Raw genomic sequence first — 23,556 nt, 5'->3', positions numbered from 1 at the left:
TTGGCGCGACGTCGAACTATAAATAAGGCTGTCACTAGCGTGAGCGTTGCGTGAGCGTCGTGTAAAGTCGGAAAAGTCATCTGCATGGGTGATTGCCAAGTTTGGGGAGAGTTTCGTAGTACGATCAGTGCAATGGGGACGCGGAAACTTGTTGTGTCCCAGTGTTTTGCAGTTGGACGACAAGAGTTTTACACAGTAGCAAAGAGCGAGGCACTGAGTTAGCATGAACAATGGAGAGCACAATGGGGCTCGAGATGTGCTTGTTACCTCAGGTGCTGTATGGTTGTGGACAAGGAGTGAAATGGACCAATTTGTGACCGCCCTTTCAATTTAAGACGTTCAAAACAGACGGAATTTGCATTCGTAATACCAGAGCATCGAAACTACTTGGAACTCTTGTGTATATGAACGTGTCCGCGCCTTTGTATTCTGGTACCTTCGCCGCTACAAACCAACCAACCATCGTGTCCGTGCACATCAGAGTCGCAAAGAATGGGGAATAGCCAGGCTTGGTCGTGTGTGTAGCTGTAGCTCAGTTGGCAGATCGTTCGCTTAGCGTGTGAACGGTCTCGGGTTCAAGCCCCGGCTCCTCCGTGTTTTGTGGTCAGTGCATGGTAAGTGTTGGTCGCGGCGAACATAAACGCACGCAAGAAGTTGAAAACCAGCGTCACAGACTGATACGATGTATACTGTCATAAGGAGAGCAAGATGTAAGTGTGGGGACCGGCTGTTATCGTGGTGTTATCGAGTGCAGATCTGTCTTAGGTATCACGGCTTAACGTCATTGAAGTCTAGAGGTGGACAACACGTTCGCCTTACTCAGAGCGGTGTCTGAACTCTATTTTCGACGTTATGCGTGCCACTTTCATTGTGGCCACCTAGGATTCGATACAGAATGCACGAAACCTGAAAGACACCCTCACTGATACATAGAGAGTAGTGTTTGTCTGCGGAATAATGGGAGTGCAAGGGTCTGTGACGTTGATATGACTGTATGTAGCACTACTAGTTATCGGGGGAGGGTGGGCGTAGCTCAGATGGTAGAGCGCTCGCTTAGTGTGCGAGAGATACTGGGATCGATACCCAGCGCCTCCAGAATTTTTAACACACCTACATGCGCACCTTGCCATGCAAGTGGAATAATTCCCAACCGGCAGAGGTGTGTAGGCAGATACAAGCGAACGATTTGCATCCACAATTGCGCCGATTTCACGTAAATCCCACTGCACGTTCCCATTCTTTGCGTGCAGTCGGCTGCTACTGGTGTTGCTGGTTGTGACTGCTGATAACAGATGCCGTAGCAATCAATTCATGGAGTGAGTTGTATGTTTTGCGATAGTCTGTCTCTGACAAGGAAGCACAGGTGATATAGGTGCGAACACAGGAAGCTTGCAGCCCCTCGCTGCCTGCAGACACAGAGCAGCCACACTAGAAGAGCGGCCTAAGCCGTAGGCGAAATGTGCTCATTCGCTTTGGCGCGACGTCGAACTATAAATAAGGCTGTCACTAGCGTGAGCGTTGCGTGAGCGTCGTGTAAAGTCGGAAAAGTCATCTGCATGGGTGATTGCCAAGTTTGGGGAGCGTTTCGTAGTACGATCAGTGCAATGGGGACGCGGAAACTTGTTGTGTCCCAGTGTTTTGCAGTTGGACGACAAGAGTTTTACACAGTAGCAAAGAGCGAGGCACTGAGTTAGCATGAACAATGGAGAGCACAATGGGGCTCGAGATGTGCTTGTTACCTCAGGTGCTGTATGGTTGTGGACAAGGAGTGAAATGGACCAATTTGTGACCGCCCTTTCAATTTAAGACGTTCAAAACAGACGGAATTTGGATTCGTAATACCAGAGCATCGAAACTACTTGGAACTCTTGTGTATATGAACGTGTCCGCGCCTTTGTATTCTGGTACCTTCGCCGCTACAAACCAACCAACCATCGTGTCCGTGCACATCAGAGTCGCAAAGAATGGGGAATAGCCAGGCTTGGTCGTGTGTGTAGCTGTAGCTCAGTTGGCAGATCGTTCGCTTAGCGTGTGAACGGTCTCGGGTTCAAGCCCCGGCTCCTCCGTGTTTTGTGGTCAGTGCATGGTAAGTGTTCGTCGCGGCGAACATAAACGCACGCAAGAAGTTGAAAACCAGCGTCACAGACTGATACGATGTATACTGTCATAAGGAGAGCAAGATGTAAGTGTGGGGACCGGCTGTTATCGTGGTGTTATCGAGTGCAGATCTGTCTTAGGTATCACGGCTTAACGTCATTGAAGTCTAGAGGTGGACAACACGTTCGCCTTACTCAGAGCGGTGTCTGAACTCTATTTTCGACGTTATGCGTGCCACTTTCATTGTGGCCACCTACGATTCGATACAGAATGCACGAAACCTGAAAGACACCCTCACTGATACATAGAGAGTAGTGTTTGTCTGCGGAATAATGGGAGTGCAAGGGTCTGTGACGTTGATATGACTGTATGTAGCACTACTAGTTATCGGGGGAGGGTGGGCGTAGCTCAGATGGTAGAGCGCTCGCTTAGTGTGCGAGAGATACTGGGATCGATACCCAGCGCCTCCAGAATTTTTAACACACCTACATGCGCACCTTGCCATGCAAGTGGAATAATTCCCAACCGGCAGAGGTGTGTAGGCAGATACAAGCGAACGATTAGCATCCACAATTGCGCCGATTTCACGTAAATCCCACTGCACGTTCCCATTCTTTGCGTGCAGTCGGCTGCTACTGGTGTTGCTGGTTGTGACTGCTGATAACAGATGCCGTAGCAATCAATTCATGGAGTGAGTTGTATGTTTTGCGATAGTCTGTCTCTGACAAGGAAGCACAGGTGATATAGGTGCGAACACAGGAAGCTTGAAGCCCCTCGCTGCCTGCAGACACAGAGCAGCCACACTAGAAGAGCGGCCTAAGCCGTAGGCGAAATGTGCTCATTCGCTTTGGCGCGACGTCGAACTATAAATAAGGCTGTCACTAGCGCGAGCGTTGCGTGAGCGTCGTGTAAAGTCGGAAAAGTCATCTGCATGGGTGATTGCCAAGTTTGGGGAGCGTTTCGTAGTACGATCAGTGCAATGGGGACGCGGAAACTTGTTGTGTCCCAGTGTTTTGCAGTTGGACGACAAGAGTTTTACACAGTAGCAAAGAGCGAGGCACTGAGTTAGCATGAACAATGGAGAGCACAATGGGGCTCGAGATGTGCTTGTTACCTCAGGTGCTGTATGGTTGTGGACAAGGAGTGAAATGGACCAATTTGTGACCGCCCTTTCAATTTAAGACGTTCAAAACAGACGGAATTTGCATTCGTAATACCAGAGCATCGAAACTACTTAGAACTCTTGTGTATATGAACGTGTCCGCGCCTTTGTATTCTGGTACCTTCGCCGCTACAAACCAACCAACCATCGTGTCCGTGCACATCAGAGTCGCAAAGAATGGAGAATAGCCAGGCTTGGTCGTGTGTGTAGCTGTAGCTCAGTTGGCAGATCGTTCGCTTAGCGTGTGAACTGTCTCGGGTTCAAGCCCCGGCTCCTCCATGTTTTGTGGTCAGTGCATGGTAAGTGTTGGTCGCGGCGAACATAAACGCACGCAAGAAGTTGCAAAACCAGCGTCACAGACTGATACGATGTATACTGTCATAAGGAGAGCAAGATGTAAGTGTGGGGACCGGCTGTTATCGTGGTGTTATCGAGTGCAGATCTGTCTTAGGTATCACGGCTTAACGTCATTGAAGTCTAGAAGTGGACAACACGTTCGCCTTACTCAGAGCGGTGTCTGAACTCTATTTTCGACGTTATGCGTGCCACTTTCATTGTGGCCAACTACGATTCGATACAGAATGCACGAAACCTGAAAGACACCCTCACTGATACATAGAGAGTAGTGTTTGTTTGCGGAATAATGGGAGTGCAAGGGTCTGTGACGTTGATATGACTGTATGTAGCACTACTAGTTATCGGGGGAGGGTGGGCGTAGCTCAGATGGTAGAGCGCTCGCTTAGTGTGCGAGAGGTACTGGGATCGATACCCAGCGCCTCCAGAATTTCTAACACACCTACATGCGCACCTTGCCATGCAAGTGGAATAATTCCCAACCGGCAGAGGTGTGTAGGCAGATACAAGCGAACGATTTGCATCCACAATTGCGCCGATTTCACGTAAATCCCACTGCACGTTCCCATTCTTTGCGTGCAGTCGGCTGCTACTGGTGTTGCTGGTTGTGACTGCTGACAACAGATGCCGTAGCAATCAATTCATGGAGTGAGTTGTATGTTTTGCGATAGTCTGTCTCTGACAAGGAAGCACAGGTGATATAGGTGCGAACACAGGAAGCTTGCAGCCCCTCGCTGCCTGCAGACACAGAGCAGCCACACTAGAAGAGCGGCCTAAGCCGTAGGCGAAATGTGCTCATTCGCTTTGGCGCGACGTCGAACTATAAATAAGGCTGTCACTAGCGTGAGCGTCGTGTAAAGTCGGAAAAGTCATCTGCATGGGTGATTGCCAAGTTTGGGGAGCGTTTCGTAGTACGATCAGTGCAATGGGGACGCGGAATCTTGTTGTGTCCCAGTGTTTTGCAGTTGGACGACAAGAGTTTTACACAGTAGCAAAGAGCGAGGCACTGAGTTAGCATGAACAATGGAGAGCACAATGGGGCTCGAGATGTGCTTGTTACCTCAGGTGCTGTATGGTTGTGGACAAGGAGTGAAATGGACCAATTTGTGACCGCCCTTTCAATTTAAGACGTTCAAAACAGACGGAATTTGCATTCGTAATACCAGAGCATCGAAACTACTTGGAACTCTTGTGTATATGAACGTGTCCGCGCCTTTGTATTCTGGTACCTTCGCCGCTACAAACCAACCAACCATCGTGTCCGTGCACATCAGAGTCGCAAAGAATGGGGAATAGCCAGGCTTGGTCGTGTGTGTAGCTGTAGCTCAGTTGGCAGATCGTTCGCTTAGCGTGTGAACGGTCTCGGGTTCAAGCCCCGGCTCCTCCGCGTTTTGTGGTCAGTGCATGGTAAGTGTTGGTCGCGGCGAACATAAACGCACGCAAGAAGTTGAAAACCAGCGTCACAGACTGATACGATGTATACTGTCATAAGGAGAGCAAGATGTAAGTGTGGGGACCGGCTGTTATCGTGGTGTTATCGAGTGCAGATCTGTCTTAGGTATCACGGCTTAACGTCATTGAAGTCTAGAGGTGGACAACACGTTCGCCTTACTCAGAGCGGTGTCTGAACTCTATTTTCGACGTTATGCGTGCCACTTTCATTGTGGCCACCTACGATTCGATACAGAATGCACGAAACCTGAAAGACACCCTCACTGATACATAGAGAGTAGTGTTTGTCTGCGGAATAATGGGAGTGCAAGGGTCTGTGACGTTGATATGACTGTATGTAGCACTACTAGTTATCGGGGGAGGGTGGGCGTAGCTCATATGGTAGAGCGCTCGCTTAGTGTGCGAGAGATACTGGGATCGATACCCAGCGCCTCCAGAATTTTTAACACACCTACATGCGCACCTTGCCATGCAAGTGGAATAATTCCCAACCGGCAGAGGTGTGTAGGCAGATACAAGCGAACGATTTGCATCCACAATTGCGCCGATTTCACGTAAATCCCACTGCACGTTCCCATTCTTTGCGTGCAGTCGGCTGCTACTGGTGTTGCTGGTTGTGACTGCTGATAACAGATGCCGTAGCAATCAATTCATGGAGTGAGTTGTATGTTTTGCGATAGTCTGTCTCTGACAAGGAAGCACAGGTGATATAGGTGCGAACACAGGAAGCTTGCAGCCCCTCGCTGCCTGCAGACACAGAGCAGCCACACTAGAAGAGCGGCCTAAGCCGTAGGCGAAATGTGCTCATTCGCTTTGGCGCGACGTCGAACTGTAAATAAGGCTGTCACTAGCGTGAGCGTCGTGTAAAGTCGGAAAAGTCATCTGCATGGGTGATTGCCAAGTTTGGGGAGCGTTTCGTAGTACGATCAGTGCAATGGGGACGCGGAAACTTGTTGTGTCCCAGTGTTTTGCAGTTGGACGACAAGAGTTTTACACAGTAGCAAAGAGCGAGGCACTGAGTTAGCATGAACAATGGAGAGCACAATGGGGCTCGAGATGTGCTTGTTACCTCAGGTGCTGTGTGGTTGTGTACAAGGAGTGAAATGGACCAATTTGTGACCGCCCTTTCAATTTAAGACGTTCAAAACAGACGGAATTTGCATTCGTAATACCAGAGCATCGAAACTACTTGGAACTCTTGTGTATATGAACGTGTCCGCGCCTTTGTATTCTGGTACCTTCGCCGCTACAAACCAACCAACCATCGTGTCCGTGCACATCAGAGTCGCAAAGAATGGAGAATAGCCAGGCTTGGTCGTGTGTGTAGCTGTAGCTCAGTTGGCAGATCGTTCGCTTACTGTGTCAACGGTCTCGGGTTCAAGCCCCGGCTCCTCCATGTTTTGTGGTCAGTGCATGGTAAGTGTTGGTCGCGGCGAACATAAACGCACGCAAGAAGTTGCAAAACCAGCGTCACAGACTGATACGATGTATACTGTCATAAGGAGAGCAAGATGTAAGTGTGGGGACCGGCTGTTATCGTGGTGTTATCGAGTGCAGATCTGTCTTAGGTATCACGGCTTAACGTCATTGAAGTCTAGAGGTGGACAACACGTTCGCCTTACTCAGAGCGATGTCTGAACTCTATTTTCGACGTTATGCGTGCCACTTTCATTGTGGCCAACTACGATTCGATACAGAATGCACGAAACCTGAAAGACACCCTCACTGATACATAGAGAGTAGTGTTTGTCTGCGGAATAATGGGAGTGCAAGGGTCTGTGACGTTGATATGACTGTATGTAGCACTACTAGATATCGGGGGAGGGTGGGCGTAGCTCAGATGGTAGAGCGCTCGCTTAGTGTGCGAGAGGTACTGGGATCGATACCCAGCGCCTCCAGAATTTCTAACACACCTACATGCGCACCTTGCCATGCAAGTGGAATAATTCCCAACCGGCAGAGGTGTGTAGGCAGATACAAGCGAACGATTAGCATCCACAATTGCGCCGATTTCACGTAAATCCCACTGCACGTTCCCATTCTTTGCGTGCAGTCGGCTGCTACTGGTGTTGCTGGTTGTGACTGCTGATAACAGATGCCGTAGCAATCAATTCATGGAGTGAGTTGTATGTTTTGCGATAGTCTGTCTCTGACAAGGAAGCACAGGTGATATAGGTGCGAACACAGGAAGCTTGCAGCCCCTCGCTGCCTGCAGACACAGAGCAGCCACACTAGAAGAGCGGCCTAAGCCGTAGGCTAAATGTGCTCATTCGCTTTGGCGCGACGTCGAACTATAAACAAGGGTGTCACTAGCGTGAGCGTTGCGTGAGCGTCGTGTAAAGTCGGAAAAGTCATCAGCATGGGTGATTGCCAAGTTTGGGGAGCGTTTCGTAGTACGATCAGTGCAATGGGGACGCGGAAACTTGTTGTGTCCCAGTGTTTTGCAGTTGGACGACAAGAGTTTTACACAGTAGCAAAGAGCGAGGCACTGAGTTAGCATGAACAATGGAGAGCACAATGGGGCCCGAGATGTGCTTGTTACCTCAGGTGCTGTATGGTTGTGGACAAGGAGTGAAATGGACCAATTTGTGACCGCCCTTTCAATTTAAGACGTTCAAAACAGACGGAATTTGCATTCGTAATACCAGAGCATCGAAACTACTTGGAACTCTTGTGTATATGAACGTGTCCGCGCCTTTGTATTCTGGTACATTCGCCGCTACAAACCAACCAACCATCGTGTCCGTGCACATCAGAGTCGCAAAGAATGGGGAATAGCCAGGCTTGGTCGTGTGTGTAGGTGTAGCTCAGTTGGCAGATCGTTCGCTTAGCGTGTGAACGGTCTCGGGTTCAAGTCCCGGCTCCTCCGTGTTTTGTGGTCAGTGCATGGTAAGTGTTGGTCGCGGCGAACATAAACGCACGCAAGAAGTTGCAAAACCAGCGTCACAGACTGATACGATGTATACTGTCATAAGGAAAGCAAGATGTAAGTGTGGGGACCGGCTGTTTTCGTGGTGTTATCGAGTGCAGATCTGTCTTAGGTATCACGGCTTAACGTCATTGAAGTCTAGAGGTGGACAACACGTTCGCCTTACTCAGAGCGGTGTCTGAACTCTATTTTCGACGTTATGCGTGCCACTTTCATTGTGGCCAACTACGATTCGATACAGAATGCACGAAACCTGAAAGACACCCTCACTGATACATAGAGAGTAGTGTTTGTTTGCGGAATAATGGGAGTGCAAGGGTCTGTGACGTTGATATGACTGTATGTAGCACTACTAGTTATCGGGGGAGGGTGGGCGTAGCTCAGATGGTAGAGCGCTCGCTTAGTGTGCGAGAGGTACTGGGATCGATACCCAGCGCCTCCAGAATTTCTAACACACCTACATGCGCACCTTGCCATGCAAGTGGAATAATTCCCAACCGGCAGAGGTGTGTAGGCATATACAAGCGAACGATTTGCATCCACAATTGCGCCGATTTCACGTAAATCCCACTGCACGTTCCCATTCTTTGCGTGCAGTCGGCTGCTACTGGTGTTGCTGGTTGTGACTGCTGATAACAGATGCCGTAGCAATCAATTCATGGAGTGAGTTGTATGTTTTGCGATAGTCTGTCTCTGACAAGGAAGCACAGGTGATATAGGTGCGAACACAGGAAGCTTGCAGCCCCTCGCTGCCTGCAGACACAGAGCAGCCACACTAGAAGAGCGGCCTAAGCCGTAGGCGAAATGTGCTCATTCGCTTTGGCGCGACGTCGAACTATAAATAAGGCTGTCACTAGCGTGAGCGTTGCGTGAGCGTCGTGTAAAGTCGGAAAAGTCATCTGCATGGGTGATTGCCAAGTTTGGGGAGCGTTTCGTAGTACGATCAGTGCAATGGGGACGCGGAAACTTGTTGTGTCCCAGTGTTTTGCAGTTGGACGACAAGAGTTTTACACAGTAGCAAAGAGCGAGGCACCGAGTTAGCATGAACAATGGAGAGCACAATGGGGCTCGAGATGTGCTTGTTACCTCAGGTGCTGTATGGTTGTGGACAAGGAGTGAAATGGACCAATTTGTAACCGCCCTTTCAATTTAAGACGTTCAAAACAGACGGAATTTGCATTCGTAATACCAGAGCATCGAAACTACTTGGAACTCTTGTGTATATGAACGTGTCCGCGCCTTTGTATTCTGGTACCTTCGCCGCTACAAACCAACCAACCATCGTGTCCGTGCACATCAGAGTCGCAAAGAATGGGGAATAGCCAGGCTTGGTCGTGTGTGTAGCTGTAGCTCAGTTGGCAGATCGTTCGCTTAGCGTGTGAACGGTCTCGGGTTCAAGCCCCGGCTCCTCCGTGTTTTGTGGTCAGTGCATGGTAAGTGTTGGTCGCGGCGAACATAAACGCACGCAAGAAGTTGAAAACCAGCGTCACAGACTGATACGATGTATACTGTCATAAGGAAAGCAAGATGTAAGTGTGGGGACCGGCTGTTTTCGTGGTGTTATCGAGTGCAGATCTGTCTTAGGTATCACGGCTTAACGTCATTGAAGTCTAGAGGTGGACAACACGTTCGCCTTACTCAGAGCGGTGTCTGAACTCTATTTTCAACGTTATGCGTGCCACTTTCATTGTGGCCAACTACGATTCGATACAGAATGCACGAAACCTGAAAGACACCCTCACTGATACATAGAGAGTAGTGTTTGTCTGCGGAATAATGGGAGTGCAAGGGTCTGTGACGTTGATATGACTGTATGTAGCACTACTAGTTATCGGGGGAGGGTGGGCGTAGCTCAGATGGTATAGCGCTCGCTTAGTGTGCGAGAGGTACTGGGATCGATACCCAGCGCCTCCAGAATTTTTAACACACCTACATGCGCACCTTGCCATGCAAGTGGAATAATTCCCAACCGGCAGAGGTGTGTAGGGAGATACAAGCGAACGATTTGCATCCACAATTGCGCCGATTTCACGTAAATCCCACTGCACGTTCCCATTCTTTGCGTGCAGTCGGCTGCTACTGGTGTTGCTGGTTGTGACTGCTGATAACAGATGCCGTAGCAATCAATTCATGGAGTGAGTTGTATGTTTTGCGATAGTCTGTCTCTGACAAGGAAGCACAGGTGATATAGGTGCGAACACAGGAAGCTTGCAGCCCCTCGCTGCCTGCAGACACAGAGCAGCCACACTAGAAGAGCGGCCTAAGCCGTAGGCGAAATGTGCTCATTCGCTTTGGCGCGACGTCGAACTATAAATAAGGCTGTCACTAGCGTGAGCGTCGTGTAAAGTCGGAAAAGTCATCTGCATGGGTGATTGCCAAGTTTGGGGAGCGTTTCGTAGTACGATCAGTGCAATGGGGACGCGGAAACTTGTTGTGTCCCAGTGTTTTGCAGTTGGACGACAAGAGTTTTGCACAGTAGCAAAGAGCGAGGCACTGAGTTAGCATGAACAATGGAGAGCACAATGGGGCTCGAGATGTGCTTGTTACCTCAGGTGCTGTATGGTTGTGGACAAGGAGTGAAATGGACCAATTTGTGACCGCCCTTTCAATTTAAGACGTTCAAAACAGACGGAATTTGCATTCGTAATACCAGAGCATCGAAACTACTTGGAACTCTTGTGTATATGAACGTGTCCGCGCCTTTGTATTCTGGTACATTCGCCGCTACAAACCAACCAACCATCGTGTCCGTGCACATCAGAGTCGCAAAGAATGGGGAATAGCCAGGCTTGGTCGTGTGTGTAGCTGTAGCTCAGTTGGCAGATCGTTCGCTTAGCGTGTGAACGGTCTCGGGTTCAAGTCCCGGCTCCTCCGTGTTTTGTGGTCAGTGCATGGTAAGTGTTGGTCGCGGCGAACATAAACGCACGCAAGAAGTTGCAAAACCAGCGTCACAGACTGATACGATGTATACTGTCATAAGGAAAGCAAGATGTAAGTGTGGGGACCGGCTGTTTTCGTGGTGTTATCGAGTGCAGATCTGTCTTAGGTATCACGGCTTAACGTCATTGAAGTCTAGAGGTGGACAACACGTTCGCCTTACTCAGAGCGGTGTCTGAACTCTATTTTCGACGTTATGCGTGCCACTTTCATTGTGGCCAACTACGATTCGATACAGAATGCACGAAACCTGAAAGACACCCTCACTGATACATAGAGAGTAGTGTTTGTTTGCGGAATAATGGGAGTGCAAGGGTCTGTGACGTTGATATGACTGTATGTAGCACTACTAGTTATCGGGGGAGGGTGGGCGTAGCTCAGATGGTAGAGCGCTCGCTTAGTGTGCGAGAGGTACTGGGATCGATACCCAGCGCCTCCAGAATTTCTAACACACCTACATGCGCACCTTGCCATGCAAGTGGAATAATTCCCAACCGGCAGAGGTGTGTAGGCATATACAAGCGAACGATTTGCATCCACAATTGCGCCGATTTCACGTAAATCCCACTGCACGTTCCCATTCTTTGCGTGCAGTCGGCTGCTACTGGTGTTGCTGGTTGTGACTGCTGATAACAGATGCCGTAGCAATCAATTCATGGAGTGAGTTGTATGTTTTGCGATAGTCTGTCTCTGACAAGGAAGCACAGGTGATATAGGTGCGAACACAGGAAGCTTGCAGCCCCTCGCTGCCTGCAGACACAGAGCAGCCACACTAGAAGAGCGGCCTAAGCCGTAGGCGAAATGTGCTCATTCGCTTTGGCGCGACGTCGAACTATAAATAAGGCTGTCACTAGCGTGAGCGTTGCGTGAGCGTCGTGTAAAGTCGGAAAAGTCATCTGCATGGGTGATTGCCAAGTTTGGGGAGCGTTTCGTAGTACGATCAGTGCAATGGGGACGCGGAAACTTGTTGTGTCCCAGTGTTTTGCAGTTGGACGACAAGAGTTTTACACAGTAGCAAAGAGCGAGGCACTGAGTTAGCATGAACAATGGAGAGCACAATGGGGCTCGAGATGTGCTTGTTACCTCAGGTGCTGTATGGTTGTGGACAAGGAGTGAAATGGACCAATTTGTAACCGCCCTTTCAATTTAAGACGTTCAAAACAGACGGAATTTGCATTCGTAATACCAGAGCATCGAAACTACTTGGAACTCTTGTGTATATGAACGTGTCCGCGCCTTTGTATTCTGGTACCTTCGCCGCTACAAACCAACCAACCATCGTGTCCGTGCACATCAGAGTCGCAAAGAATGGGGAATAGCCAGGCTTGGTCGTGTGTGTAGCTGTAGCTCAGTTGGCAGATCGTTCGCTTAGCGTGTGAACGGTCTCGGGTTCAAGCCCCGGCTCCTCCGTGTTTTGTGGTCAGTGCATGGTAAGTGTTGGTCGCGGCGAACATAAACGCACGCAAGAAGTTGAAAACCAGCGTCACAGACTGATACGATGTATACTGTCATAAGGAAAGCAAGATGTAAGTGTGGGGACCGGCTGTTTTCGTGGTGTTATCGAGTGCAGATCTGTCTTAGGTATCACGGCTTAACGTCATTGAAGTCTAGAGGTGGACAACACGTTCGCCTTACTCAGAGCGGTGTCTGAACTCTATTTTCAACGTTATGCGTGCCACTTTCATTGTGGCCAACTACGATTCGATACAGAATGCACGAAACCTGAAAGACACCCTCACTGATACATAGAGAGTAGTGTTTGTCTGCGGAATAATGGGAGTGCAAGGGTCTGTGACGTTGATATGACTGTATGTAGCACTACTAGTTATCGGGGGAGGGTGGGCGTAGCTCAGATGGTATAGCGCTCGCTTAGTGTGCGAGAGGTACTGGGATCGATACCCAGCGCCTCCAGAATTTTTAACACACCTACATGCGCACCTTGCCATGCAAGTGGAATAATTCCCAACCGGCAGAGGTGTGTAGGGAGATACAAGCGAACGATTTGCATCCACAATTGCGCCGATTTCACGTAAATCCCACTGCACGTTCCCATTCTTTGCGTGCAGTCGGCTGCTACTGGTGTTGCTGGTTGTGACTGCTGATAACAGATGCCGTAGCAATCAATTCATGGAGTGAGTTGTATGTTTTGCGATAGTCTGTCTCTGACAAGGAAGCACAGGTGATATAGGTGCGAACACAGGAAGCTTGCAGCCCCTCGCTGCCTGCAGACACAGAGCAGCCACACTAGAAGAGCGGCCTAAGCCGTAGGCGAAATGTGCTCATTCGCTTTGGCGCGACGTCGAACTATAAATAAGGCTGTCACTAGCGTGAGCGTCGTGTAAAGTCGGAAAAGTCATCTGCATGGGTGATTGCCAAGTTTGGGGAGCGTTTCGTAGTACGATCAGTGCAATGGGGACGCGGAAACTTGTTGTGTCCCAGTGTTTTGCAGTTGGACGACAAGAGTTTTGCACAGTAGCAAAGAGCGAGGCACTGAGTTAGCATGAACAATGGAGAGCACAATGGGGCTCGAGATGTGCTTGTTACCTCAGGTGCTGTATGGTTGTGGACAAGGAGTGAAATGGACCAATTTGTGACCGCCCTTTCAATTTAAGACGTTCAAAACAGACGGAATTTGCATTCGTAATACCAGAGCATCGAAACTACTTGGAACTCTTGTGTATATGAACGTGTCCGCGCCTTTGTATTCTGGTACATTCGCCGCTACAAACCAACCAACCATCGTGTCCGTGCACATCAGAGTCGCAAAGAATGGGGAATAGCCAGGCTTGGTCGTGTGTGTAGCTGTAGCTCAGTTGGCAGATCGTTCGCTTAGCGTGTGAACGGTCTCGGGTTCAAGTCCCGGCTCCTCCGTGTTTTGTGGTCAGTGCATGGTAAGTGTTGGTCGCGGCGAACATAAACGCACGCAAGAAGTTGCAAAACCAGCGTCACAGACTGATACGATGTATACTGTCATAAGGAAAGCAAGATGTAAGTGTGGGGACCGGCTGTTTTCGTGGTGTTATCGAGTGCAGATCTGTCTTAGGTATCACGGCTTAACGTCATTGAAGTCTAGAGGTGGACAACACGTTCGCCTTACTCAGAGCGGTGTCTGAACTCTATTTTCGACGTTATGCGTGCCACTTTCATTGTGGCCAACTACGATTCGATACAGAATGCACGAAACCTGAAAGACACCCTCACTGATACATAGAGAGTAGTGTTTGTTTGCGGAATAATGGGAGTGCAAGGGTCTGTGACGTTGATATGACTGTATGTAGCACTACTAGTTATCGGGGGAGGGTGGGCGTAGCTCAGATGGTAGAGCGCTCGCTTAGTGTGCGAGAGGTACTGGGATCGATACCCAGCGCCTCCAGAATTTCTAACACACCTACATGCGCACCTTGCCATGCAAGTGGAATAATTCCCAACCGGCAGAGGTGTGTAGGCATATACAAGCGAACGATTTGCATCCACAATTGCGCCGATTTCACGTAAATCCCACTGCACGTTCCCATTCTTTGCGTGCAGTCGGCTGCTACTGGTGTTGCTGGTTGTGACTGCTGATAACAGATGCCGTAGCAATCAATTCATGGAGTGAGTTGTATGTTTTGCGATAGTCTGTCTCTGACAAGGAAGCACAGGTGATATAGGTGCGAACACAGGAAGCTTGCAGCCCCTCGCTGCCTGCAGACACAGAGCAGCCACACTAGAAGAGCGGCCTAAGCCGTAGGCGAAATGTGCTCATTCGCTTTGGCGCGACGTCGAACTATAAATAAGGCTGTCACTAGCGTGAGCGTTGCGTGAGCGTCGTGTAAAGTCGGAAAAGTCATCTGCATGGGTGATTGCCAAGTTTGGGGAGCGTTTCGTAGTACGATCAGTGCAATGGGGACGCGGAAACTTGTTGTGTCCCAGTGTTTTGCAGTTGGACGACAAGAGTTTTACACAGTAGCAAAGAGCGAGGCACTGAGTTAGCATGAACAATGGAGAGCACAATGGGGCTCGAGATGTGCTTGTTACCTCAGGTGCTGTATGGTTGTGGACAAGGAGTGAAATGGACCAATTTGTAACCGCCCTTTCAATTTAAGACGTTCAAAACAGACGGAATTTGCATTCGTAATACCAGAGCATCGAAACTACTTGGAACTCTTGTGTATATGAACGTGTCCGCGCCTTTGTATTCTGGTACCTTCGCCGCTACAAACCAACCAACCATCGTGTCCGTGCACATCAGAGTCGCAAAGAATGGGGAATAGCCAGGCTTGGTCGTGTGTGTAGCTGTAGCTCAGTTGGCAGATCGTTCGCTTAGCGTGTGAACGGTCTCGGGTTCAAGCCCCGGCTCCTCCGTGTTTTGTGGTCAGTGCATGGTAAGTGTTGGTCGCGGCGAACATAAACGCACGCAAGAAGTTGAAAACCAGCGTCACAGACTGATACGATGTATACTGTCATAAGGAAAGCAAGATGTAAGTGTGGGGACCGGCTGTTTTCGTGGTGTTATCGAGTGCAGATCTGTCTTAGGTATCACGGCTTAACGTCATTGAAGTCTAGAGGTGGACAACACGTTCGCCTTACTCAGAGCGGTGTCTGAACTCTATTTTCAACGTTATGCGTGCCACTTTCATTGTGGCCAACTACGATTCGATACAGAATGCACGAAACCTGAAAGACACCCTCACTGATACATAGAGAGTAGTGTTTGTCTGCGGAATAATGGGAGTGCAAGGGTCTGTGACGTTGATATGACTGTATGTAGCACTACTAGTTATCGGGGGAGGGTGGGCGTAGCTCAGATGGTATAGCGCTCGCTTAGTGTGCGAGAGGTACTGGGATCGATACCCAGCGCCTCCAGAATTTTTAACACACCTACATGCGCACCTTGCCATGCAAGTGGAATAATTCCCAACCGGCAGAGGTGTGTAGGGAGATACAAGCGAACGATTTGCATCCACAATTGCGCCGATTTCACGTAAATCCCACTGCACGTTCCCATTCTTTGCGTGCAGTCGGCTGCTACTGGTGTTGCTGGTTGTGACTGCTGATAACAGATGCCGTAGCAATCAATTCATGGAGTGAGTTGTATGTTTTGCGATAGTCTGTCTCTGACAAGGAAGCACAGGTGATATAGGTGCGAACACAGGAAGCTTGCAGCCCCTCGCTGCCTGCAGACACAGAGCAGCCACACTAGAAGAGCGGCCTAAGCCGTAGGCGAAATGTGCTCATTCGCTTTGGCGCGACGTCGAACTATAAATAAGGCTGTCACTAGCGTGAGCGTCGTGTAAAGTCGGAAAAGTCATCTGCATGGGTGATTGCCAAGTTTGGGGAGCGTTTCGTAGTACGATCAGTGCAATGGGGACGCGGAAACTTGTTGTGTCCCAGTGTTTTGCAGTTGGACGACAAGAGTTTTGCACAGTAGCAAAGAGCGAGGCACTGAGTTAGCATGAACAATGGAGAGCACAATGGGGCTCGAGATGTGCTTGTTACCTCAGGTGCTGTATGGTTGTGGACAAGGAGTGAAATGGACCAATTTGTGACCGCCCTTTCAATTTAAGACGTTCAAAACAGACGGAATTTGCATTCGTAATACCAGAGCATCGAAACTACTTAGAACTCTTGTGTATATGAACGTGTCCGCGCCTTTCTATTCTGGTACCTTCGCCGCTACAAACCAACCAACCATCGTGTCCGTGCACATCAGAGTCGCAAAGAATGGAGAATAGCCAGGCTTGGTCGTGTGTGTAGCTGTAGCTCAGTTGGCAGATCGTTCGCTTAGCGTGTGAACGGTCTCGGGTTCAAGCCCCGGCTCCTCCATGTTTTGTGGTCAGTGCATGATAAGTGTTGGTCGCGGCGAACATAAACGCACGCAAGAAGTTGCAAAACCAGCGTCACAGACTGATACGATGTATACTGTCATAAGGAGAGCAAGATGTAAGTGTGGGGACCGGCTGTTATCGTGGTGTTATCGAGTGCAGATCTGTCTCAGGTATCACGGCTTAACGTCATTGAAGTCTAGAGGTGGACAACACGTTCGCCTTACTCAGAGCGGTGTCTGAACACTATTTTCGACGTTATGCGTGCCACTTTCATTGTGGCCAACTACGATTCGATACAGAATGCACGAAACCTGAAAGACACCCTCACTGATACATAGAGAGTAGTGTTTGTCTGCGGAATAATGGGAGTGCAAGGGTCTGTGACGTTGATATGACTGTATGTAGCACTACTAGTTATCGGGGGAGGGTGGGCGTAGCTCAGATGGTAGAGCGCTCGCTTAGCGTGCGAGAGGTACTGGGATCGATACCCAGCGCCTCCAGAATTTCTAACACACCTACATGCGCACCTTGCCATGCAAGTGGAATAATTCCCAACCGGCAGAGGTGTGTAGGCAGATACAAGCGAACGATTAGCATCCACAATTGCGCCGATTTCACGTAAATCCCACTGCACGTTCCCATTCTTTGCGTGCAGTCGGCTGCTACTGGTGTTGCTGGTTGTGACTGCTGATAACAGATGCCGTAGCAATCAATTCATGGAGTGAGTTGTATGTTTTGCGATAGTCTGTCTCTGACAAGGAAGCACAGGTGATATAGGTGCGAACACAGGAAGCTTGCAGCCCCTCGCTGCCTGCAGACACAGAGCAGCCACACTAGAAGAGCGGCCTAAGCCGTAGGCGAAATGTGCTCATTCGCTTTGGCGCGACGTCGAACTATAAATAAGGCTGTCACTAGCGCGAGCGTTGCGTGAGCGTCGTGTAAAGTCGGAAAAGTCATCTGCATGGGTGATTGCCAAGTTTGGGGAGCGTTTCGTAGTACGATCAGTGCAATGGGGACGCGGAAACTTGTTGTGTCCCAGTGTTTTGCAGTTGGACGACAAGAGTTTTACACAGTAGCAAAGAGCGAGGCACTGAGTTAGCATGAACAATGGAGAGCACAATGGGGCTCGAGATGTGCTTGTTACCTCAGGTGCTGTATGGTTGTGGACAAGGAGTGAAATGGACCAATTTGTGACCGCCCTTTCAATTTAAGACGTTCAAAACAGACGGAATTTGCATTCGTAATACCAGAGCATCGAAACTACTTAGAACTCTTGTGTATATGAACGTGTCCGCGCCTTTGTATTCTGGTACCTTCGCCGCTACAAACCAACGAACCATCGTGTCCGTGCACATCAGAGTCGCAAAGAATGGAGAATAGCCAGGCTTGGTCGTGTGAGTAGCTGTAGCTCAGTTGGCAGATCGTTCGCTTAGCGTGTGAACGGTCTCGGGTTCAAGCCCCGGCTCCTCCATGTTTTGTGGTCAGTGCATGGTAAGTGTTGGTCGCGGCGAACATAAACGCACGCAAGAAGTTGCAAAACCAGCGTCACAGACTGATACGATGTATACTGTCATAAGGAGAGCAAGATGTAAGTGTGGGGACCGGCTGTTTTCGTGGTGTTATCGAGTGCAGATCTATCTTAGGTATCACGGCTTAACGTCATTGAAGTCTAGAGGTGGACAACACGTTCGCCTTACTCAGAGCGGTGTCTGAACTCTATTTTCGACGTTATGCGTGCCACTTTCATTGTGGCCAACTACGATTCGATACAGAATGCACGAAACCTGAAAGACACCCTCACTGATACATAGAGAGTAGTGTTTGTCTGCGGAATAATGGGAGTGCAAGGGTCTGTGACGTTGATATGACTGTATGTAGCACTACTAGTTATCGGGGGAGGGTGGGCGTAGCTCAGATGGTAGAGCGCTCGCTTAGTGTGCGAGAGGTACTGGGATCGATACCCAGCGCCTCCAGAATTTTTAACACACCTACATGCGCACCTTTCCATGCAAGTGGAATAATTCCCAACCGGCAGAGGTGTGTAGGCAGATACAAGCGAACGATTTGCATCCACAATTGCGCCGATTTCACGTAAATCCCACTGCACGTTCCCATTCTTTGCGTGCAGTCGGCTGCTACTGGTGTTGCTGGTTGTGACTGCTGATAACAGATGCCGTAGCAATCAATTCATGGAGTGAGTTGTATGTTTTGCGATAGTCTGTCTCTGACAAGGAAGCACAGGTGATATAGGTGCGAACACAGGAAGCTTGCAGCCCCTCGCTGCCTGCAGACACAGAGCAGCCACACTAGAAGAGCGGCCTAAGCCGTAGGCGAAATGTGCTCATTCGCTTTGGCGCGACGTCGAACTATAAATAAGGCTGTCACTAGCGTGAGCGTCGTGTAAAGTCGGAAAAGTCATCTGCATGGGTGATTGCCAAGTTTGGGGAGCGTTTCGTAGTACGATCAGTGCAATGGGGACGCGGAAACTTGTTGTGTCCCAGTGTTTTGCAGTTGGACGACAAGAGTTTTGCACAGTAGCAAAGAGCGAGGCACTGAGTTAGCATGAACAATGGAGAGCACAATGGGGCTCGAGATGTGCTTGTTACCTCAGGTGCTGTATGGTTGTGGACAAGGAGTGAAATGGACCAATTTGTGACCGCCCTTTCAATTTAAGACGTTCAAAACAGACGGAATTTGCATTCGTAATACCAGAGCATCGAAACTACTTGGAACTCTTGTGTATATGAACGTGTCCGCGCCTTTGTATTCTGGTACCTTCGCCGCTACAAACCAACCAACCATCGTGTCCGTGCACATCAGAGTCGCAAAGAATGGAGAATAGCCAGGCTTGGTCGTGTGTGTAGCTGTAGCTCAGTTGGCAGATCGTTCGCTTAGCGTGTGAACGGTCTCGGGTTCAAGCCCCGGCTCCTCCATGTTTTGTGGTCAGTGCATGGTAAGTGTTGGTCGCGGCGAACATAAACGCACGCAAGAAGTTGCAAAACCAGCGTCACAGACTGATACGATGTATACTGTCATAAGGAGAGCAAGATGTAAGTGTGGGGACCGGCTGTTATCGTGGTGTTATCGAGTGCAGATCTGTCTTAGGTATCACGGCTTAACGTCATTGAAGTCTAGAGGTGGACAACACGTTCGCCTTACTCAGAGCGGTGTCTGAACTCTATTTTCGACGTTATGCGTGCCACTTTCATTGTGGCCAACTACGATTCGATACAGAATGCACGAAACCTGAAAGACACCCTCACTGATACATAGAGAGTAGTGTTTGTCTGCGGAATAATGGGAGTGCAAGGGTCTGTGACGTTGATATGACTGTATGTAACACTACTAGTTATCGGGGGAGGGTGGGCGTAGCTCAGATGGTAGAGCGCTCGCTTAGTGTGCGAGAGGTACTGGGATCGATACCCAGCGCCTCCAGAATTTCTAACACACCTACATGCGCACCTTGCCATGCAAGTGGAATAATTCCCAACCGGCAGAGGTGTGTAGGCAGATACAAGCGAACGATTAGCATCCACAATTGCGCCGATTTCACGTAAATCCCACTGCACGTTCCCATTCTTTGCGTGCAGTCGGCTGCTACTGGTGTTGCTGGTTGTGACTGCTGATAACAGATGCCGTAGCAATCAATTCATGGAGTGAGTTGTATGTTTTGCGATAGTCTGTCTCTGACAAGGAAGCACAGGTGATATAGGTGCGAACACAGGAAGCTTGCAGCCCCTCGCTGCCTGCAGACACAGAGCAGCCACACTAGAAGAGCGGCCTAAGCCGTAGGCGAAATGTGCTCATTCGCTTTGGCGCGACGTCGAACTATAAATAAGGCTGTCACTAGCGCGAGCGTTGCGTGAGCGTCGTGTAAAGTCGGAAAAGTCATCTGCATGGGTGATTGCCAAGTTTGGGGAGCGTTTCGTAGTACGATCAGTGCAATGGGGACGCGGAAACTTGTTGTGTCCCAGTGTTTTGCAGTTGGACGACAAGAGTTTTACACAGTAGCAAAGAGCGAGGCACTGAGTTAGCATGAACAATGGAGAGCACAATGGGGCTCGAGATGTGCTTGTTACCTCAGGTGCTGTATGGTTGTGGACAAGGAGTGAAATGGACCAATTTGTGACCGCCCTTTCAATTTAAGACGTTCAAAACAGACGGAATTTGCATTCGTAATACCAGAGCATCGAAACTACTTAGAACTCTTGTGTATATGAACGTGTCCGCGCCTTTGTATTCTGGTACCTTCGCCGCTACAAACCAACCAACCATCGTGTCCGTGCACATCAGAGTCGCAAAGAATGGAGAATAGCCAGGCTTGGTCGTGTGAGTAGCTGTAGCTCAGTTGGCAGATCGTTCGCTTAGCGTGTGAACGGTCTCGGGTTCAAGCCCCGGCTACTCCATGTTTTGTGGTCAGTGCATGGTAAGTGTTGGGCGCGGCGAACATAAACGCACGCAAGAAGTTGCAAAACCAGCGTCACAGACTGATACGATGTATACTGTCATAAGGAGAGCAAGATGTAAGTGTGGGGACCGGCTGTTTTCGTGGTGTTATCGAGTGCAGATCTGTCTTAGGTATCACGGCTTAACGTCATTGAAGTCTAGAGGTGGACAACACGTTCGCCTTACTCAGAGCGGTGTCTGAACTCTTTTTTCGACGTTATGCGTGCCACTTTCATTGTGGCCAACTACGATTCGATACAGAATGCACGAAACCTGAAAGACACCCACACTGATACATAGAGAGTAGTGTTTGTCTGCGGAATAATGGGAGTGCAAGGGTCTGTGACGTTGATATGACTGTATGTAGCTCTACTAGTTATCGGGGGAGGGTGGGCGTAGCTCAGATGGTAGAGCGCTCGCTTAGTGTGCGAGAGGTACTGGGATCGATACCCAGCGCCTACAGAATTTCTAACACACCTACATGCGCACCTTGCCATGCAAGTGGAATAATTCCCAACCGGCAGAGGTGTGTAGGCAGATACAAGCGAACGATTAGCATCCACAATTGCGCCGATTTCACGTAAATCCCACTGCACGTTCCCATTCTTTGCGTGCAGTCGGCTGCTACTGGTGTTGCTGGTTGTGACTGCTGATAACAGATGCCGTAGCAATCAATTCATGGAGTGAGTTGTATGTTTTGCGATAGTCTGTCTCTGACAAGGAAGCACAGGTGATATAGGTGCGAACACAGGAAGCTTGCAGCCCCTCGCTGCCTGCAGACACAGAGCAGCCACACTAGAAGAGCGGCCTAAGCCGTAGGCGAAATATGCTCATTTGCTTTGGCGCGACGTCGAACTATAAATAAGGCTGTCACTAGCGTGAGCGTTGCGTGAGCGTCGTTTAAAGTCGGAAAAGTAATCCGCATGGGTGATTGCCAAGTTTGGGAGCGTTTCGTAGTACGATCAGTGCAATGGGGACGCTTAAACTTGTTGTGTCCCAGTGTTTTGCAGTTGGACGACAAGAGTTTTACACAGTAGCAAAGAGCGAGGCACTGAGTTAGCATGAACAATGGAGAGCACAATGGGGCTCGAGATGTGCTTGTTACCTCAGGTGCTGTATGGTTGTGGACAAGGAGTGAAATGGACCAATTTGTGACCGCCCTTTCAATTTAAGACGTTCAAAACAGACGGAATTTGCATTCGTAATACCAGAGCATCGAAACTACTTGGAACTCTTGTGTATATGAACGTGTCAACGCCTTTGTATTCTGGTACCTTCGCCGCTACAAACCAACCAACCATCGTGTCCGTGCACATCAGAGTCGCAAAGAATGGGGAATAGCCAGGCTTGGTCGTGTGTGTAGCTGTAGATCAGTTGGCAGATCGTTCGCTTAGCGTGTGAACGGTCTCGGGTTCAAGACCCGGCTCCTCCGTGTTTTGTGGTCAGTGCATGGTAAGTGTTGGTCGCGGCGAACATAAACGCACGCAAGAAGTTGCAAAACCAGCGTCACAGACTGATACGATGTATACTGTCATAAGGAAAGCAAGATGTAAGTGTGGGGACCGGCTGTTTTCGTGGTGTTATCGAGTGCAGATCTGTCTTAGGTATCACGGCTTAACGTCATTGAAGTCTAGAGGTGGACAACACGTTCGCCTTACTCAGAGCGGTGTCTGAACTCTATTTTCGACGTTATGCGTGCCACTTTCATTGTGGCCAACTACGATTCGATACAGAATGCACGAAACCTGAAAGACACCCACACTGATACATAGAGAGTAGTGTTTGTCTGCGGAATAATGGGAGTGCAAGGGTCTGTGACGTTGATATGACTGTATGTAGCTCTACTAGTTATCGGGTGAGGGTGGGCGTAGCTCACATGGTAGAGCGCTCGCTTAGTGTGCGAGAGGTACTGGGATCGATACCCAGCGCCTCCAGAATTTTTAACACACCTACATGCGCACCTTGCCATGCATGTGGAATAATTCCCAACCGGCAGAGGTGTGTAGGCAGATACAAGCGAACGATTAGCATCCACAATTGCGCCGATTTCACGTAAATCCCACTGCACGTTCCCATTCTTTGCGTGCAGTCGGCTGCTACTGGTGTTGCTGGTTGTGACTGCTGATAACAGATGCCGTAGCAATCAATTCATGGAGTGAGTTGTATGTTTTGCGATAGTCTGTCTCTGACAAGGAAGCACAGGTGATATAGGTGCGAACACAGGAAGCTTGCAGCCCCTCGCTGCCTGCAGACACAGAGCAGCCACACTAGAAGAGCGGCCTAAGCCGTAGGCGAAATGTGCTCATTCGCTTTGGCGCGACGTCGAACTATAAATAAGGCTGTCACTAGCGTGAGCGTTGCGTGAGCGTCGT

The 23,556-nt window shown here is 49.5% G+C and overlaps 9 non-coding genes across 9 annotated transcripts; all 9 read left to right on the top strand.

The window, feature by feature from the left end:
- Positions 1–3,966: 3,966 nt before the first annotated feature.
- Trnat-agu (transfer RNA threonine (anticodon AGU)) lies at positions 3,967–4,040 on the top strand. Its single transcript has one exon. It is a non-coding gene; the product is annotated as a tRNA-Thr (tRNA).
- A 2,849-nt stretch (positions 4,041–6,889) lies between these two features.
- On the top strand, positions 6,890–6,963 carry Trnat-agu (transfer RNA threonine (anticodon AGU)). Its single transcript has one exon. It is a non-coding gene; the product is annotated as a tRNA-Thr (tRNA).
- A 1,399-nt stretch (positions 6,964–8,362) lies between these two features.
- Positions 8,363–8,436, top strand: Trnat-agu (transfer RNA threonine (anticodon AGU)). Its single transcript has one exon. It is a non-coding gene; the product is annotated as a tRNA-Thr (tRNA).
- A 2,860-nt stretch (positions 8,437–11,296) lies between these two features.
- Trnat-agu (transfer RNA threonine (anticodon AGU)) lies at positions 11,297–11,370 on the top strand. Its single transcript has one exon. It is a non-coding gene; the product is annotated as a tRNA-Thr (tRNA).
- Positions 11,371–14,230: 2,860 nt separating this feature from the next.
- On the top strand, positions 14,231–14,304 carry Trnat-agu (transfer RNA threonine (anticodon AGU)). The gene has a single exon. It is a non-coding gene; the product is annotated as a tRNA-Thr (tRNA).
- Positions 14,305–17,164: 2,860 nt separating this feature from the next.
- Trnaa-agc (transfer RNA alanine (anticodon AGC)) lies at positions 17,165–17,238 on the top strand. Its single transcript has one exon. It is a non-coding gene; the product is annotated as a tRNA-Ala (tRNA).
- Positions 17,239–18,637: 1,399 nt separating this feature from the next.
- On the top strand, positions 18,638–18,711 carry Trnat-agu (transfer RNA threonine (anticodon AGU)). The gene has a single exon. It is a non-coding gene; the product is annotated as a tRNA-Thr (tRNA).
- A 1,388-nt stretch (positions 18,712–20,099) lies between these two features.
- Positions 20,100–20,173, top strand: Trnat-agu (transfer RNA threonine (anticodon AGU)). The gene has a single exon. It is a non-coding gene; the product is annotated as a tRNA-Thr (tRNA).
- Positions 20,174–21,573: 1,400 nt separating this feature from the next.
- Trnat-agu (transfer RNA threonine (anticodon AGU)) lies at positions 21,574–21,646 on the top strand. The gene has a single exon. It is a non-coding gene; the product is annotated as a tRNA-Thr (tRNA).
- Positions 21,647–23,556: the final 1,910 nt, after the last annotated feature.

Source organism: Schistocerca gregaria, unplaced genomic scaffold (genome assembly GCF_023897955.1).
Source record: "Schistocerca gregaria isolate iqSchGreg1 unplaced genomic scaffold, iqSchGreg1.2 ptg000180l, whole genome shotgun sequence".
Lineage (NCBI taxonomy): Eukaryota > Metazoa > Arthropoda > Insecta > Orthoptera > Acrididae > Schistocerca > Schistocerca gregaria.
The sequence above is the reverse complement of the archived record's forward strand: the minus strand, read 5'-3'. Positions and strand labels throughout refer to the sequence as shown.